The sequence below is a fragment of the Macaca fascicularis genome, chromosome 15 (genome assembly GCF_037993035.2).
Source record: "Macaca fascicularis isolate 582-1 chromosome 15, T2T-MFA8v1.1".
NCBI lineage: Eukaryota > Metazoa > Chordata > Mammalia > Primates > Cercopithecidae > Macaca > Macaca fascicularis.
The window spans coordinates 46,474,999-46,487,535 of NC_088389.1; the positions used below are offsets into that span (position 1 = coordinate 46,474,999).

A 12,537-nucleotide genomic window follows, 5' to 3' on the forward strand; every position below is an offset into this window, starting at 1 on the left:
TGGTGTGATAAGGAACACTGAGAACAGCCTCCTGAGAATGCAGTTTGAGTGCTCTTACAAGGCCACAGGTGTCTCACGACCCGACCTCAAAAAAGACATCTAGTGGATGTTTGTGGTTTAACAAGCCCTTTCAATGAATACTTGGCAGACGGATGCTGGGGCGGACTCTCTTAGAAGAGCTGCCCCCCGCCCCGCTCAGCTGGAATTGTCTGAGAACTCATTATTGGCTTTCACTGCAACCTATAAGCTCTGCCTAGTGATGATTCTGATTATAATTTTCCATCTCATTGAGGTAAGGACAATAATTAATTCAGCTTTTCAGAATACAATCCTGTTTTTGTGTGGGTTCAGAGCCCACAAACTGAAAATCAAAGCCACTTTCCCACCTGCTATTACCTGACATTCTTCTTCAGTCGTTTAAAACTGAGGTATGCTTTGTTCTTTTACCGCAATGTATATTCCAGGAATTTTTTGTATTATTGTAATTATTTTTATGTACAGAAAACTCCACAGTGTACATTTAACCCAGTTTAGTGGCAAGTTCTTTAGCCTTTGCCTTTTCAAGCTTGGCGATGCAAGCCACAGACTTGGGACCCAGGACATTGCCTCCCCAGTGACGGCAGATCTCATCATGTCTGTCGTTGTAATTGGTCCTGATAGCTTCCACCAGATTAGCCAAAGCGCCTTTGTCTTCCTAGTTCACCTATGTGAAGGCAACAGTGGTGCAGGTCTTCCCACAGACTAGACGGCCCAGTCTTGCTTTCCCCTTGATAATGCAGTAAGGGACCCCCATTTTACGACACAGGGCAGACAAGAAGACAACCAGCTCAATGGAATCCACATCGTGTGCCTTCACCACCAGCTGAGCTTTCTTGTTCTCCACCAAGGTGGTGACAGTGTTAACTCCTGCTCCAAGGACAGGTAGTGTCTTAGGGGGGACATCCCCTTTGCCAGCAGCTTTCTTTTTGGCTGGGGACAACAGCCTCTGCTTCTTTTCCTGCTTTGTCTCTGCTCTGTACTCATGGGCCACGCTAAGCAGCCGAGTAGCTGTCTGGTGGTCCAGGGCCTGGGTGAACTGGTAAATTGCAGGAGGCACTTCCAGCCGCTTGTAGAGGATGGCTCTCTGCCGCTGCAACCTGATATAGCAGGGCCATTTCACAAAGCGGGTGAGGTCTCTTTTGGGCTGGATGTCCTGTCCTAAGCCAAAATTTTTAGGCCTTTTCTCAAACAGGGGATTCACCACTTTCTTGGCCTCCTACTTCTTCATGACAGCAGGTGCTGGAGCCACCTTCATCCCATTGGCCTTCTTTCCTTTTGGCGTCTTGGACAGCGGGAGGAGAGAGACTACTCAGGGATTTTTAAAGGATCCTCGCTTCCAGGAGATCTCAAGTCGCCCTTACTCTGCCACTAATTTATTTCCTTGTTGCTGAAATGATGAGAGATTTGTATAATCTCCACCCCCATGGAGTTGTCATCACCTGTCTTGTGCATGTGTCTCCCCAGAGGCATTTTCAGATTTCTGGCACATTGGAGATGCTCATGACGAAGTGCGACTCAGGTACATTGGAGGATTCATTGCTGTCAGTGTCACGCGCTTGAAAAACATGGCACAGAAGCTGCATGACAAGGAATCTTCTAATGAGGACGAGATCTTCAACAGGGACGCGGGGTAAATGACAGGCCCTCACAGTTTCCATCACAGCTGATTTCCAGAGGATGGAAGAAGTCAGGAAACTGGGGAAACTGCTGGTGATGTCCTTGCAGCCCCACGGTCCCCAGGTTGGTGACTGGTGGGGGAGTATGGAGTCCAGCTGACCACCAGAGCCTGCACACTTGCTGCTGCGGGGGAGGAAAGGATGACTTCTACCTCCTTTCCACGTTCCAAATTCCACATGACTACATTTTATTGGCAGCACCCCGCTGGCAACGGAGCCTTGATATGTGCTTCCTGGGCTTCTGGCACCTGGCCGCCCTTGGACCTTGCTCCTGTCCAAGCCCCCGCTGTCTGGCCCCGGCCTTGGGTTGGGCTGTGCTGTCTAATCGCTGTCTAACAGCTGTCTAATGGCTGCCTGGCCCCCTCCCCTGTACAGGAAGTCCTATGGTTGCTTTTTAACTACTTTTGGCTGCCAAATTGTGCTTCTTTAAATATGACTGCATGTTTTTTACTTTATAATTGTCAAGAACAGTGAAGGGACTGAGATTTTGGCCTTCCCTTGAAAGCCAACAAGTTAGCCTGCCTCAGTTTCATGGATGCTGACAGAAGACACAAGACTTCTGGATCAGAGGCAAAGGACTTTATCACTTATGGCACAGGAAACAGCATGATGTCCATGTTCATGTTGGTTTCCCCTGAGCCCTCAACCTGTGGGATTGCCTCCAGGTAGGTAGTGTTGAAATTGATTTGGAGAACATCCCGCTGGTGTTCACTGCAGAATTAATTGCTCCTTTGGTGGTGGGAAGAAATCCCCACACACTTGGTCACAGAAGCCTTCTTCTGTGTTAATGATTGCTGTTGTAGTGGTGCGAGAGCAGAGGAAAAACATGGTTTGAGAGTTTTTCTGGAATACCCCATCACAAGATTATAGCTCTCCTTAGAACTGTTCTATAGATAACATCTTGAACATTGTGAAATATCAAGTTTTCCATTTGAGATATTCTTTCAGGTCCTGCACACGAGTGAAACTACAGACGCCAGCTGCTCTGAAGGACCCCACAAGAAGCCGACTCACCAAAGAATGTGGTGTCCACATCCTGATGCTTTCATCCCCTTTATCCCAACCAATCATTGACCCCAATTTTCTAGCCCCTCCCCTCCACAATCCCCTTAAAAGCCCCAGCCCAGAACTCCTTGGCAAGACAGATTTGACTGTCTCCTTCCGTTTGCTTGGTCATGCTAAGACCATTAAACTCTTTCTCTGCTGCAAACCCTGCTGTCTTTGTGTATTGATCTGTTACTGGACAGCAAGCATAAGAACGTGTTGGTCCAGTAACACATTTCTGGGGGGACTAGTAGTATACCGGGTGCTAACCCTAGTTTTTCCTTTTGTTTGCATTTCAGAATGAAAAAATCTCCTTTATATGATGGGGAGATGTGATGTACATACTTACAATGGTGACAGGGCAAGATGTCATTTTACTTCCATATGTCCTTTTTTTTTTGGTGGAGGTGGAGGGGTCCTTTTCAAATTTTCATTAATTTACACCATTTGTCTAGAACTTTTTAAATGCATTTTCTCTTTTAAAATCAATGTACTTTCATCTCTTTTTTGTTTATAATAAATACATAAACAAATCAGACTGAGCAGTCTCCCAGCAGGAAACGGATGTTGTACCCACCCAAAGCGCAGTGTGCAAGGAACAGGGAAACCAGTGGAGCCTGAGAAGCTCCCACTTGGGCCTGAAGGAGTTGGGGAGGGGAGGCATGCCCAGGGGTTGCCTGAAAGAGCTGTGCCTTTTGCTAGAGGGACATAGTCAACCTGCAGTAACTTACCGAGAGAATCAGCAAGCATCAGACCTCCACCGAAACCAAGCAGAAGCTTGAGGGTAGGGGTCCAGTTTATGCTGAGCAGGCTGGAGAGTGGCCCTGGAGCGCAAGTGGAGAAAATTGAATACAGTCAGTTGCTCTTTCTCTCCTTGAAAGTTTTCTTATCACAGAGGACTTTGGTCCCTATATTATTAGATCTAAGTTCTAACTTTCTCTTCAAAGAATCAATATGTCAGTAGATTCAATTCTTTGCCTTCTACTTTTAAACTTAACTTCCTCGTAAAGAAATCTTTTTCGATTACCTGCTCCACCCTGACTCGTTCCAATTACCTCCTCATTCTCCACCCTGACTTATTCTGATTTCTGGCTCTGCCACAACCATTTTTCCCTGTCAAACCACTCACCCCGTCATTCTCTTTAAATTAGCCAACAGAATTAGTTTAGCCTGTGCGGTCTAACCCTAGCCAATAGGGGGACGACACAGCAGCAGGGGTCACGTGCGTCAGGGATAAGAACCCCTTTCCCTCCCTTGTCCAGGCGTGCGCTCACCATTGTTCCATCTGTAAGGGCTCAGTCTTCTATAGAAGTAGCTTGCCTTGCTGAGAATTGAAAAGAAAATTTTATATTAGAGTGCTACTTCTTTTGTGGCACCAAAATTTTATTTATAACAATATCAATAATAATATACCCTAATTTGTCCAGCACTTTGAAGACGGAAATTGTTTTCATAAACATTATGTCGCAAGTACAGTACATTGTTTTCATATACATTATGTCACAAGTCAAGCTCATGGACACATATGTACTACCCTGTGATAAAATGAAGCAACAAACTCTGAGAAAAAAAACATGTCCTACCCAAAGGAACATAGCTGTCAACAGACAAACCAGCACTTAAATCCAGTTTTTCCTGCTTTGCCCACCACATATACAAATACTGTTTGGTCTTTCTCCAAGGTATTTCATGAGAAAAGTAAACATTGGCTGGGCATGGTGGCTCACGCCTATAATCCCAGAACTTCAGGAGGCCGAGGCGAGCAGATCACCTGAGGTCAGGAGTTCCAGACCAACCTGGCTAACATGGCAGAACCCCGTCTCTACTAAAAATACAAAAATTAGCTGGGCATAGTGGCTTATGCCTGTAATCCCAGCTACTGGGGAGGCTGAGGCATGAGAATTTCTTGAACCTGGGAAGCGGGAGTTGAGGTGAGCCAGGTTTGTGTCACTGCACTCCAGCCTGGGTTACAGAGTTGAGAATGTCTCAAAAAAAAAGAAAGAAAAAAGAAAAGTAAACATCATTTGCATATACTCACAACTTAAAATAAGCAAATTAATAAGGCTGTGGGTGGTCGGGGAGCAGTTAAAAAATATTTGGCCAGGGGCAGTGGCTCATGCCTGTCATCCCAGCACTTTGGGAAGTCGAGGCGGGTGGATCATCCGAGGTGAGGAGTTCGAGACCAGCCTGACCAACATGGCAAAACCCCATCTCTACGAAAAATACAAAAATTAGCTGGGCTTGGTGGCACATGCCTATAATCCCAGCTACTTGGGAGGCTGAGGCAGGAGAATCGTTTGAACCCAGGAGACGGAGGTTGCAGTGAGCTGAGATCACACCATTGCACTCCAGCCTGGGTGACAAGAGCAAAACTCCATCTCAAAAAAAAAAAAAAAAAAAAAAGCAAAAAACTTCGATTAATCTTATTCCTGATTCATTCCCTAGATCCTTTTTTTTTTTTTTTTTTGAGACGGTCTCACTTTGTCAGCCATGCTGGAAGGTGGTAGCACAATCACAGCACACTGCAGCCACAATCTCCCAAGTTTCAGGTGAGCCTCCCACCTCAAACTCTCAAAGTAGCTGGAACTACTGGCATGCCCCACCACACCTAAGTAATTTTTTAAATTTTTGATAGAGATGAGGTCTCGCTATGTTGTCCACTCTGGTCTTGAACTCCTGAGTTCAAGCAATCCTCTCACCTTGGCCCCACAAAGTGCTGGGATGACAGGAGTGATCCACTGCACCCAGTCACCATTCCCTAATTCTTTCATAGAAAATTGCCAAGTCAGAGGCTGCTTCAGAGAGATTCTGCCTGAAGTGGATTAGAACCACAGGGAGGCTCTCAATTTAAATTTACCTTCCTCTCATTCCACAAATGCCTGGACACAGAAACACTGCACCTAGTTATATTTTTAAAATTTATATTAATCAACAAGTACAAATTACATATATTTATGGAGTACAACATGATGTTTTGATATCTGTGTACATTGTGGAATGGCTACATCAAGCTTCTTAACATTCTATTACCTCTGATGAGGTTAAAATATGCTAGTCTGGTGCACAGACTAGTTAAGCTAAATGCATTTGAAAGACAGCAGGTGCAAGAAGATAGCTCTGATCTTCATGCTATTTTTCTTTTTTTTTTTTGAGATGGAGTCTCACTCTGTTGCCCAGGCTGGAGTGCAGTGGCGCCATCTTGGCTCACTGCAACCTCTGCCTCCAGGGTTCAAGCAATTATCCTGCCTCAGCCTCCTGAGTGACTGAGATTACAGGCACCTGCCACCACACCCAGCTAATTTTTGTATTTTTAGTACAGACAGGATTTCACCATGTTGTCCAGGCTGGTCTCGATCTCCTGACCTCAGGTGGTCCACCTACCTCTGCCTCCCAAAAGTGCTCGGACTACAGGTGTGAGCCACCGTGCCCAGCCTTCTTCACCCTATTTCTTAAAAGCAGAAGGTAAAACTCCCATATGAAAGAGGTAACGTCCTTATCCTTAAGAATAAGAAGTTGAGACGGAGAGAATTCCCTATGGATCTTGCTAAAATAACTTTTCTCTTTTAAGCCTCCCCACATAACTTAGTTGTTTCTTCATAACTGAGTATACTTTGTGTAAGGTTCTTGTATCGGTTCGAACCCCAGGAGCGCACCAACAGACAACACGAGGCAGTGTGGAGCAACATGCTGTTTTAAGGAGCGCCTGGGTGCAGGCGGGCTGAGGCTTAAAATGGCGACAGCCCCAAGTGAGGATGGGACAAAGGTTTTAGTCTCCTGTAAAAAGGAAGTGTCCTAGTCTGATGTAACTGCTACATTGTACCTGGATGGCCTCTTTCTTGATCTTCAGGGATAGGTGCCTTCCGGCCAGGGTAGGTGTCTTCCAGCCGGCTCTCTTCCTGCTTCTGCTCTCTTGCTGACTCATGCTGCTGACACAAGTGCCCTTGTGCTTGGGACTGGGCCTGAGAAGGGAGGAGTTATTCATCTCCTTAAGCTTTCAGGCCCCGGGGAGAATCTTACACTTTGTCCAAGTCAGTATTTAAGTTACTGACTCTAACTGATTATTTGGGTCTTCATTTCCTTATTAGAAGGTCCCATGCCACATAAAACTTGTATTAACTAAATTTGTATGCATTTCTCCTGCTAATTTATCTTATGTCAGTTTAATTATTGGACCCAACCGGGACCCCAAGAGAATGGAAGGGGAATTCTGCCTCCCCTTCACCTCACATACCTATTTTTTGTAGTGAGAACCCTTAAAATCTAGTCTCTTAGCAATTTTAATGACAATATGTTGTTTTTAACGGTGGTCACTGTGATGTATGATAGATTTTTAGAACTAATTCCTCCTGTCTAACTGAAATTTTGTGTCCTGTGCCCAATACGTCCCCAACTCCTCCATCCCCAGTCTCTGATAATCACCCTTTTACTCTCTGTTTCAGCACATTCAACTTTTGTTATATTAGTTTTAATGTTATGATAAGAAAAGCAAATTGCTACCATATGATGTACGTGTTCTGTATCATTGGTAACTTCAACCTGAATAGGAAGAGCATTCTAAAACTGTTTTGGCCAGGTGCGGTGGCTCACGCCTGTAATGCCAGCACTTTGGGAGGCCGAGGTGGGTAGATCGCCTGAGGTCAGGAGTTTGAGACCAGCCTGGCCAACATGGTGAAACTCTCACTCTACTAAAAACAGAACAATTATCTGAGCATGGTGGTGTGCACCTGCAATCCCAGCTACTCAGGAGGCTGAGGCAGGAGAATCTCTTGAACCCAGGAGGCAGAGGTTGCAATGAGCCAAGATTGTGCCATTGCACTCCAGCCTGGGCAGCAAAAGCAAAAGTCCATCTCAAAAAAATAAATAAATAAAATAAAATAAAAAATAAACAAAGAAAAAACTGTTTCACCTTCACCCATAATTCTTTTGGTTTAAAACAAGCTAGAGAAACTTTAAGACAGATTTTATTCTATGATAATGTGAAGCTGGGGCAGATTTGAAATGTCTCGGAATCCTGCCTGCCTCCCCACCCTTCAAATTTTGAGGTAATTTCTTTTCTTTTTTTTTTTTTTCTTATTCTGACTCCTTAACCTCCCTCCCTCCTTCCTTTCCTCTCTTTTTCCTTCCATCTTTCCTCTCTTCCTTCCTCCTTATACCTACTCTCGGGACACAAGTTTTCCTGTGAACTAGGTTGATACATCAAAAGCTCTCATTGAAAAGTGGTTCATAGGAATCAATATAATAATGAATAATTGATAATAATTTATCATTTGTACTTTCTAGCTTTGAATAAAAATTTGAAGCTTGCTGTTTGTCCCGCTTCTTTCACACTTTTCTCTTGAATTCTTTTTTTTTTTTTTTTTAGATGGAGTTTCGCTGGAGGGCAGTGGTGTGATCTTGGCTCACTGCAACCTGCACCTCCTGGGTTCAAGAGATTCTCCTGCCTCAGCCTCCTGAGTAGCTGGGATTACAGGCATGCGTTGCCACGCTCGGCTAATTTTTTTGTATTTCTTTTCAGTAGAAACGGGATTTCCCTATGTTGGTCAGGCTGATCTCAAATGCCTGACCTCAGGTGATCCGTCCGTCTGGGCCTCCCAAAGTCCTGGGATTACAGGCGTGAGCCACCATGCCCAGCCTCTCTTGAATTCTTTTATCCATTTGTCTATATTTTTCTTTTGGGAATGTTCTAATCCTTGGCATTGAGGACTGCCTGAAGGATATTTTGGTATATTTTAAACACTCTAATAAAACCTTTATTGTCTGATACAGCTGTCACTCAATCTTGCCTCTGACAGTCATTGCAATGATGATGTATGTGTACCAAATATCTTTATCTTTGGTATCTTTTTTTTTTTTTTGAGATGGAGTCTCGCTCTTTCGGCCAGGCTGGAGTGCAGTGGCGCTATCTCGGCTCACTGCAAACTCCGCCTCCTGGTTTCACGCCATTCTCCTGCCTCAGCATCCAGATCTTTGGTATCTTTAAAGATGTGTTGGACACATCGTTATCCAATCAACCATTTTGGACAAGACTTTGCTGTTGTGAATTGTGCTGTAATAAACATATGAGTGCAGGATCCACCTGCTGTTTTTTTTTTTTTTCCTTTCAGACAGTCTCACTGTGTCACCCAGGCTGGAGTGCAGTGGCACTATCTCAGATCACTGCAACCTATGCCTCCCAGGTTCAAGTGATTCTCTTGCCTCAGCCTCTTGAGTAGCTGGGATTACAGGCACCTGCCGCCATGCCTAGCTAATTTTTGTCTTTTTATCAAAGATGGGGTTTCACCATGTTGGGCAGGCTATTCTATAACTCCTCACCTGAAGTGATCCATCCAACTAAGCCTCCCAAATACTGGGATTACAGGCATTAGCCCCCGCGCCTGGCCCCACCTGCTTTTTTTTTTATCCATTTCTTTTGCCACCTTAAAAGTCTGGTCAAAGATGGGCTCTCAAGCTGACTTCGATTATGTTAGTTGAAAGATCTCTTAAAAGCCATCTAGGGCTTTTAAGGGAGAATTTTTTAAAATTTGTATAGGGAGAATTTTTTTAAATTTAAAATTCAGACAAATACTACCCATTCGGAAAAGGATTTGTAGCATATCGATTAAATATGACCAAATGGTAATTTTTTAAAAGACAGAAACTTATAGGCAGCAAAGGAAATATAACCAGGCAACTACTGGGTTGATTACATGAATCTAAGTCTCTTGGCTTTAATGTACAGGAGGAAATCATGGCAGACAATTTACAAAATACACACAAACACACACAGACACACACACACACACACAGACACAGCCAGACACACACAGACACACACACACACAGACATGCACTTTTTTGATTTTTTCATTTTCTTACCTACCAACCTCCTCCCATAAGGGAAAAACAAAAAAAAGACCAATGGATAACTTATTTGCAAAGACAAATTTTGCTGGAGCCAAATCAAAAATGTGTTACTTGGGAATTGCCCACAGTATCTATAGAGAGAGGCTGAGGTGCCCAAGCTCCAGCCTGAAGCACAGAGGTGCCAGGACCCAGAAGATGAGAGCTTCTTTACCTCGGGCCACTGTCCCGGCTGTGAGCAACAGGAAGCTGTAGGCCACCTGGGCCACCCTCCTCTTGACACCTTCAGCAGTGAATGATAAAACAACTTTATATAGATAAGCCTGAGGTCCATACCAGCGACTTGCTTATTCTCTAGAATGTAGGAAGACAAATGGAGATTCTGATGAAGAAGTTGTTCAAGATGAAATCAGAGTATCCACTGGAAAAAAAAAAAAAAAAAGCACAGCTAACACTTTTAGGAACAGAAATGGACTGTGTTGAAAACAAATTATCCAGTAAGCTTGTGTTCAATAACCCAATCATCAAAGGAATGTGTGGCTGTGGAGAAAGCTTTAATATTTGACAGCTCAGGATTCCTCTGGCTCTAAGCTCCAGGAGAGTGTGTGAAAGTCTTCGTTCTTACTGAAGAAATCATGTGACTGTCACGTGCTTATGGTTTATCATCTGTGGCTGCCTTTTAAGGGAAATAAAGTGATGCATTTTGGAAAGGAAGCTAGTGTGTTAGATTCAGAAGAAGTGATATTTGTATTCTCTGCAGAAGACTGAAAATGAGAAGCCATTGCTCTCTGGATTATTTTTCTGTTCTGTAAAGAAAAAAATCCTGCTCTGCAGTTAACTCTCTTGCATCCCTTCTTTTATTTTTATTTTTTTGAGACAGGGTCTCACTCTGTTGCCCAGGCTGGAGTGCAGTGGCACAATCTCAGCACAATCACTGCAACCTCTGCTTCCTTGGCTCAAGTGATTCTCCAGCCTCAGCCTCCTGAGTAGCTGGGACTACAGGCATGTGCCACCACGCCTGGCTAATCGTTTTTTTTTTTTTTTTTTTTTTTTTTGGAGAGATGGAGTTTTGCTATGTTGCCCAGGCTGGTCTCCATCTCCTGAACTCAAAGGGATCTCCCTGCCTTAGCCTCCCAAAAGGTTGGGATTACATGTGTGAGCCACTGCGTCAGGCTTCATCCTGTTAATCCGTTCAGAAAATGCATCAACAGATGTGCACTCATTAGGTCTCTATAGAATGGCTTGAATGTGCATCTCCCTGGCATTTTTCCCAACCACATTGGTGACTCTTAAAATTCAGAGGCAGAGAGTGTGGACTGCTGGTAGTAACACAGTGGTACATTGCTTTTCCATTCAAACTTGGCATAGACTTTTTACTTTTTTATTAAAAATTTCATTGTCAGATGCTTCATTTACATACCCTTTAGCAGTAGTCAGCAAAGATTTCCTTGAACTGTAGGGCAGAATAGTTCTGAGTGACAGTATGAAACAGTGAGAAATATTTTATTTACCTTGTTTGGTTGGTTGGTTGGTTTTATTTTATTTTATTTATTTTTGAAACAGAGTCTCACTCTGTCTCCCAGGCTGGAGTGCAATGGCGAGATCTCAGCTCACTGCAACCTCTGCCTCCCAGGTTCAAGCGATTCTCCTTCTTCCGCCTCCCCAGGAGCTGGGACTACAGGCACCCGCCATCGAGCCCAGTGAATTTTTGTCTTTTTAGCAGAGATGGGGTTTCACCACATTGGCCAGGCTGGTGTTGAACTCCTGACCTGAAGTGATCCACCCGCCTCAGCCTCCCAAAGTGCTGGGATTACAGGCATGAGCCACTGCACCCGGCCCCACCTGATTTTTTATCCATTCCTTTTGCCATCCTAAATGTCTGGTTGAAGAAAGGATCTCAAGACGACTTAAATTATTTTAGTTGAAAGGTCTTTTAAAAGTCATCTAGCCCACCCCCCTCAATTCTGTATGTGAGGAAGCAAAACCCTGGGGAGGCCAAAGGGCTTTTGTCTACCCTTAGTCCACAGGGTGAGAGATAGCTGGGACCAACCCACATCTCTTCTTCCTTATAGGTGACAGAAACTTGTGCTCCGCACTCTGAGGCAATCTGTGAAAGTAAATAGTGGTCTTTTTTGTTTTTTTGGAGTTTTTGGTTTTTTGGTTTTTTTTTTTTTGAGACAGAGTTTTGCTCTGTCACCCAGGCTAGAGTGCAGTGGTGTGATCTCGGCTCACAGCTTCCTACGCCTTCCAGGTTCAAGTGATTCTCATGCCTCAGCCTCTAGAGTAGCTGGGATTACAGGTGCACACCACCATGCTCACCTAATTTTTGTATTTTTAGTAGAGATGGGGTTTCATCATGTTGGCTAGGCTGGTCTCAAACTCCTGACCTCAGGTGATCCGCCCTCCTTGGTCTCCCAAAGTGTTGAAATTACAGGCGTGAGCCACCACGCCCAGCCAGAAATATTCTTTTGATTTTTTTCAACTATTAAAAATGTAAAAACCACATCAACTAAACAAAATTGAAAGGCAACCCATGGAATGGGGGAAAATATATACAAATCATATATCTAATAACAGGTTACTATCCAGGATGTATGAAGAACTCCTACAATCAACCAACAACAACAAAAATAACCCAGTTTAAAAACTGACAAAAGAATAGACATTTCTCCAAAGAAAATACACAAATGGCAAACAAGCATAAAAAGATGCTTAACATCACTATCATCATAGAAATGAAAATCAAAACTACAATGAGATATCCCCTCACACCTATTAGGATGGCCACTCTCAGAAAATCATGAATGTTGGCAAAGATGTGGAAAAATTGGAATCCCTGGGCACTGTTGGTGGGAATGTGAAATGGTGCAGCTGCTATGGAAAAACAGAATGGATATTCCTTAAAAGAGTAAAAATAGAACTACCATATAAGCCAGCA

The 12,537-nt window shown here is 43.9% G+C and overlaps 1 long non-coding RNA gene and 2 pseudogenes across 1 annotated transcript in view; 1 reads left to right on the forward strand and 2 right to left on the reverse strand.

The window, feature by feature from the left end:
- The window catches only part of LOC123569171 (uncharacterized), a 29,037-nt gene extending 22,350 nt beyond the window's left edge, over positions 1 to 6,687 (reverse strand). The window contains exons 1-3 of the long non-coding RNA XR_010581471.1: positions 6,580 to 6,687; positions 4,034 to 4,083; positions 3,491 to 3,583 (exon numbers count right to left, since the gene is read on the reverse strand). This is a non-coding gene — a long non-coding RNA (uncharacterized lncRNA). The remainder of the gene's footprint in view (positions 1 to 3,490; positions 3,584 to 4,033; positions 4,084 to 6,579) is intronic.
- LOC107127558 (large ribosomal subunit protein eL8-like) lies at positions 403 to 1,894 on the reverse strand (annotated as a pseudogene).
- Positions 6,688 to 9,797: 3,110 nt separating the features above from the next.
- On the forward strand, positions 9,798 to 10,164 carry LOC123569062 (iron-sulfur cluster assembly 1 homolog, mitochondrial pseudogene; annotated as a pseudogene).
- Positions 10,165 to 12,537: the final 2,373 nt, after the last annotated feature.